The sequence below is a fragment of the Mirounga angustirostris genome, unplaced genomic scaffold (genome assembly GCF_029215605.1).
Source record: "Mirounga angustirostris isolate CCGP_5_RB_7025 unplaced genomic scaffold, mMirAng1.0.hap1 SCAF_4, whole genome shotgun sequence".
NCBI lineage: Eukaryota > Metazoa > Chordata > Mammalia > Carnivora > Phocidae > Mirounga > Mirounga angustirostris.
This window is the reverse complement of record NW_026991712.1, coordinates 57,184,665-57,191,962: the sequence shown is the minus strand read 5'-3', so window position 1 is coordinate 57,191,962 and position 7,298 is coordinate 57,184,665.

The window sequence follows — 7,298 nt, the reverse complement described above, 5'->3', positions numbered from 1 at the left end:
CTTTGGGCCATGCTGTTTTCTCTATTCAGAATACTCTTCACATGGTTAACATATTGTTAATAATTCATGTGTCAACTCTACATCACCTCTTCAGAGAGACTTTCCTTGACTCTGTCCCCTGAGTTACCTTTCCTGTATTTAGCTTAATGTATCTCAACTAACAATCATGTTACTATTTGTTCACTCGCCTCCTCCGTCTCACCCTCTCCCAGTTTAGAATGTAAGCTATATGAGACCAGAAATCATGTCCGATTTATTCATCTTTGTACTGCTAGTGGAGTTACATAGAATGAAGCTTACATAAACAAATATTTATTGAGTTCACTAATTAAAAGACAGACATTCAACTTCAAAGGTATTGTACACAGCCTGCACTCGCTTATCTCTAGGGCAACCACCAAAAAGTGCGACAAAGAGCTGTACATAAAATAATAGAGAGAAAATGGAATACTTAAAAATACTAAGTTAACCTATCATAAAATAGAAATGAGAAAAAGAGGGGGAAAGAACATACGAGAAAAAAAAAAAAACACAAATGTAAGACGGTCAACTTAAACACAGAGCCATCAATAATGGTCTTAAATATAAATTAACCAGACTTTTAAAGTCAGAGATGCTCAGCCTGGTTATAGAGCAGGATTCAACTGCATATTGTTATACTTTAAATATAAAGCCAAGGATGTACTATAAGTAAAGGATAGAAATATTCTTTAAAAATTCAGTAAGAAAAATTATTGGCTATGTTAATATAAGGGACATTTTATAATATTAGACTCAATCAAGAACACAGTGATAATAAATCTGCATTATTTAATATTGGAGATAAAACTATATGAAATAAATTGATAACCAAAGAGGGAAACAGGCGAATTCACAGCCAAAACTAGAGGAGTTTTACACTCATCTTTTAGTAGTTGATAGAGAAAAAAGTCTATTGAGAAATAGACAAAAATCAGTAAGGATATAAGGGATGTAAACAAAATTATCATCCAATTTTATTTAATTGAGACATATTACACCTAATAAACAGATTAAGCACTCTTCAAAACCAGATGGATCATTCACAAAGATATGTGGTACCATAAATATGTCTTGATAATTTTCAAATTTCTGAAATCATATAGAATATGATTTCTGACTCCAACAAAATCAAATTAGAAACCAATAAAATTAGCATATCTAGGAAGTCTGAGATATTTAAAATTAAGCAGCATGGTACTATAACCCTTGGGTCAAAGAAGAAATCACAAGGGAAATTAGAATACATTTGTACTAAAATTTGATGAAAGCATAACATGTCCAAACTTGTGGAATGTAGCTACAGCAGTGTTTAGAAGAAAAGGCATAGTTTTAAATGCTTTTTCTATAAAACAAATATTGAAAAACATCAAGGATGTACCCTTGCTCCTTAAGAAGCTAGAAAAATAAGATAAATTAAATCCAAAATAATTAGAAAAAATAACAAATATTGGAGGGGAAAAATCAATAAAATAAGGTGAGACACATATTCAAGAAAATTAATATATGTAAAAACTTGTTCTTGGAAACATTTATGAAATTGATAAACCCCTAAAGAATAATCAAGAAAAAATGAGAGAATACAAATTACCAGCATAAGGGAAGAAAGAGTAATCATCAATGTAAGTTCTCCATACATTAAAGTATAACAGAAAATCATTAATAATTTATGGGAATATATAAAAATTTATAAGAAATGGATAAGTTTCTTTTAAGAATTTCTGTAATAGACATACAAAGAGCTATAAAATGTAAGTAACCATATATTCATTGAAGCAATTGAATTCTTAATGTAAAACCTTCTCCCAGGCCCAGATGGCTTCAGTGGCAAATTCTATTAAACATTTAAAGTAGAAATATGACTGACTGTACACACCTTTAAGAAAATAAATGAGAACAAAATGCTTCCCAATTTCCTTCTGAAGCCAGAATAACCCTGAGACCTAATTTTGAAAAGAACAGTTTAAATAAAAAAGCTGACAGACATATAGTTTTCATGAACACAGACGCAAAAATCCTTAACAAAATATTATCAAATAAGATCTGACAATATATTTAAGGGATAATATATCATGATGAAGAGCAATTTATCCCAAGGATGCAAGGATGTTTTAACGTTCAATAAATATAATTCAGCACATTAACAGACTAAAGGAGGAAACTCATCTGATAATCTCAATAGATACAGAGAAAAACTGGTCAAATTAATTTCAAAACTCTCAGAAAATTAGAGCAAGAGTGGTACTTTTTCATCTGAAAAAACCTTGATAAAATATCAGTCATTTTCCTCTTGAGGATCTGGTCAAAAATATCTACTCTTACCACTTCTATTCAAAATCGTACTGGAAGTTAAATCCAGTGCACTAAAGTAAGAAAAAGAAATAAATGACATAAAGACTATAAAGAAAGAAGAAAAAAGAAAGAAATTATTTCTCTATAATATCAAGTAACAGTTGGGAAATAAAATGAAAATACCATTTACAGGAATATAAAAATTTATTTAAGAAAAAATTAAACAAAATATTTGCAAGACCTATATAATGAGTACTAAAAATATTTCTCAGAAAAAGTAGAGAGGAAAGATACACCAAGGTGTAGATTGGAAGACCCCATAGTGTTAAGATTTTAATTCTTCCCATACTGCTATGTAGTGAATGTATAGTAGTAGTGAATGTAGTGAATGCAGTACTAATCAAAAAAGAAGAAAGAGGGGAAGGAAAAGAATGAAAAGAGGAGGAAGACAATTTTTTTAAGACTTTATTTATTTATTCGAGAGAGAGCATGAGTGAGAGAGTGAGAGAGAGCATGAACAGGAGGGAGGGGCAGAGGGAGAAGGAGACTTCCCACTGAGCAGGGAGCCTGATGCAGGGCCGATCCCAGGACCCCGAGATCATGACCCGAACCGAAGGCAGCCACTTAACCAACTGAGCCACCCAGGGGCCCCAGAAGATGATTATTTTTCAGTATATACTTTGTTAAATGAATGTATGCCTTATGGTCCAATAATTTAATTTCTAGGTAGATACCTAGCTGGGTATGTGCATATGTTCTTGAAACAAGCTCTTCGCGAATGGTTATAGCAGCACCACTAGTAATAGCTTCAAACCAGAGATTTGGAACAGACTACAATATGCTGCAACAATAAGATAAATGAACCACATACAACAACACAGTTAATCACAAAATCATAACACCGAGTAAAACAAGTCAGGCACAAGAGTATGTACTATAAATAAAAGTAAAAAACAGGCAAGGGTGTTAGAGGTCAAAATAGTGGTTATAGCAGTTGAAAAGGGGCATGCAGAGGGCTTTGGGCTATTGGTAATGTTTTATTTTTCATCTGGGTGCTATATACATGGATGTTTTATTAAAATTAGTCAATGTGTTTACGATTTGCACACTTTTTCAGTATGTGGGCTACACTGCAATTAAAAAGTTTATAATTCAAAAATGAATGTAGGGATTTCTGCTTCTGGTTCTGAGGAAGTCCATGAGAATGGACTTTCTCTCCTACTGTAAAAATAAATAAATAAGAGAGAAAATTAGATAAGTAAATGCAACTACTGTTTTTAGACATTGGAGAGCTGAAAGTTCAGGATCGTGATCCCTTAGAAAGAAAAAAATCATGCGATTCCTACAATCACCTCGGTGTTTTGTGTGGAGAAAACAGCCAAACTCTGAATGAGGTAGGGAGAGCACTCCAAAGCAGAGCAAAGTGGTCTCCCTGAGTGGAGGAGGCCAGAAGGCAGAGAGATCAGAGTTCAGGGCAGTTCAGATGGCTGAAATTTGCTAGTCTTATCTTTTTCCCCCATACACCTGAGGGGGAAACAAAACAAAACAAAACAAAAAACCCTTGACTTTTTTTTTTTTTAAAGATTTTATTTATTTATTTGACACAGAGAGAGAGAGAGTACAAGTAGGCAGAGGGGTAGGCAGAGGGAGAGGGAGAATCAGGCACCCGGTTGAGCAAGGAGCCCCACATGGGGCTTGATCCCAGGACCCTGGGATCATGACCTGAGCCGAAGGCAGACGCTTAATTGACTGAGCCACCCAGGTGCCCCTGAAGTGTTTTTTAGATGACCTCATTCACAGCACATGTTCAATACTGAGCACTCAAATTATTCTAGCTGATCCAATATATGTAAATCACATTTAATAATGATCAATAATGTTGTTAAAGTGATAAAATAATTTAATATTTAAAAAAAAAACAGAATCTAGCTTGGACTAGAAAAGGAATGTGCTTTTAAGGTATCTGAAACTGGCATTGAGTTTATTAAGCTTTTTCTCTTTAGGTCCAGAAAGCACATAGACCAGACAAATAATCTCCCCCTGTCCCCCACCATTCCTATACCCCCCCCCCACAGACAATGGGCCTTGGAAAGCAGTGGCTTTTCTCAGTCTGAAGGGATCAGCGTCACCTGTAACATATGAATTAGCTGAGCCTCTGAGAGGCCCCATATTGACCTCAGTCATTTTGTTCAGCAATTCTTCAAAATCAGTCCAGGGGCTCACTGGTGAGCATGCTTGCAATACTGATGTTTGTGCTGTGGAAAATTTTAGGAAGGGAATTCTATTTCCCTGAGCAAGTTTCCAAGCACTAAACTCTCTTTCAAATAATAAAAGAGGTTAGAGACTAACTTAAGGAACAGATTCAATTTTTCAGTGTGGCATTAATAGGGGCAAAGCAGAGACAGATTGCATTGACAAGGAAACAAAAATGGGTAATGGATTTAATATTCCTTGGAAGTTCCAATGGAAGAAATAACATTGTCCATGAGATTGTCAAATTTTTTAAAAATGTGGCTATCCTTAATAGTTCATACATGGACCAAAAAAAAAAAAAAAGAGCTCATATGGTAGTATATAAATCATTAAAAAGTTCGCAGCAAAAGTATTTCTTTCCTCTTATTTATTGTCTTCATAATTCATATCCTCAGTAAATGCTTAAGAACTCAGTACCATTGATAGTAACATTTGCTGTCTACTAACCTGTGGTTTTCAACTTTTTAAAACAAAAACATCAATAAGAGGAGACATGGAGCTAATTTGTATGTTAGAATAATAATTCACACAGTTTTTTGGTTAAGTACGTACGAGGAAAATTATTAGATTCAGTATGTGATCACATGGCTAATCCAGGGACATTTCAGTTAATAATTGTGTTAATCCTGCCTGTTATGTAAGATACTGATAAAAAGTCAACTAACTAAAAATTTTCAAAATCCCATGAAATTGATGGGCCCGTACTAAGGTATGTATGACAACAACGCAAAATTTTGTACATAATATAGATGATAAAAGGAAATTTGGAAATATTAGATAAAACCCTTGATTTAAACTGTAGAGTAATAATTAACTAGAGGGAATGATAACAATGGGTTAAACGGTAGAGTTAAAATTTTATTTCCAACCAAATGCAGAGAAAATACCTTCAGTATGACAACTGATCCTAGCACAGAAAAAGGCATGAGGACTCCAATGGTATTGAGTATCCTACAAGGTAGACATTTGGAAGTGAATTCAGTTCTGTTAATGTGTGAATGGTAATTGTGATCATTTAATGAGAGACAGAGAGACAGAGAAGACCTTGACAGAGAAAAGTGAAGCACAAAATTAATCTTAAAATGCCTAATAAGAAAAGACAGACAATGGGACATTACAAATGAGAGAATTATTTTCACTTACTTCATACAATATTTGTTCAGGTACTTGAGGAGATAATGGAATGGTCTATCTACTGGTTTCAATGACTTTGCCACAGTGTTATTTTTCCTTCAAAAGCAGTTAGATAAACTGACGGGCATATCAATGAAAACAACTAAGAGTGACAACAATTCAAATATAAGAAATAGGAGAAAAAAACCATCTCAGATGTTAACTCAGCTAAAATTTTAAGGTGTGAGTGCTTGTCTGATTTGAATTTTCCATTGTAAGGATTTCTGTCAGTTTAGGATCATTAGAGCTTATTAAACATCCTCTTAAAGAGTTACCATGGGCAGCCTTATAACTCTTATAACCAAAGAAATTTTATAAATAGAACTTTATTTTTGAAATACTCTTTGAGAAACAAATAAAGAGCATTTTAAATTACTTAGTCTTAGAAATGCCTTTTCCATCCTAATGTACCATGTTCTTCAGAGTTAGATGTATTTTTCTTGGAACTTTGTGTTAGCTTAGATGTTTTAGCTAACAGGTCACTGTATCCCTCTATATACCTCACAGATGTTTCTAAAGTTTACCAAAAACAAAATTAAAGCAAACAAAAAATTTTCTTTTAATAGCCACGTTTCTCTAGAGGAGTAACTGTACTAAGGCTATTAATTTATTGAGAAACTTAACTAAAACTTGCAGATGGAAGCAGAAAACCAAGGAGAAGAAATGTTAAGTTAATTTGGATGTTAGAACAATTTTTTTGTCATTTTGTTGGCAGGGTGTTTTGGTGAAAATTTTTAGATTCAGTGTGTCATCAATTGGCTAACCAAGAGATATTTCAGTAGATAATATCAATTGACTCTGTGGCCTGCTATGTCTGATATTCAAAAGATATCAACTAGCTAAAAGGCTTTTATTTAGTAACTAAATGTATCCCAATCTTTGCTATCCAAAAGTATCTATAAAGATAATTTTTCTTTTATTCTGAAGCCCCGTGGCAGTCATTTATTGGTTTATGACTTTATAAAATCACTAGTCTTCTGTGTTCTCTTGTTGCTTTGGATGGTAATGTTATTCACATACAGTTTTCTTTATTTTTCATTTTTATTGAGGTACAATTGACAAATAAAATTGTATATCTATTTAAAGTATGCAATGTGATGATTTGACATATATGTATTTTTTATAAAATGATTACCACAAGCAGCTTAATTAACACATCCATCACTCACATATACTTAACTTTTTATGTGTATATGTGTGTGTAGTGAGAATGCTTAAAGTCTACTCTCTTAGCAAATTTCGAGTATACCACACACTATTATTAACTATAATCACCGTGTTGTGCGATAGAACTCCAGAGCTTGAACTCTTTGACTAGCATCTCCCCATCCCCCCTCACTTCTCCTCTCCCATCCCCAGACCCTGGTAACCGCCATTCTACTCTCTGTTTCTATAAGTTCCACTTTTTTTTCCCCCACATATAAGTGAGATTATACACTATTTGTCTTTGTCTGGTTAATTTCACTTAGCATAATATGATTCACCCATGACTCTAGATTCACCCATGTTGTGACAAGTGGTAGGACTTCCATTTCATGGCTGAATAATATTCCATTATATAT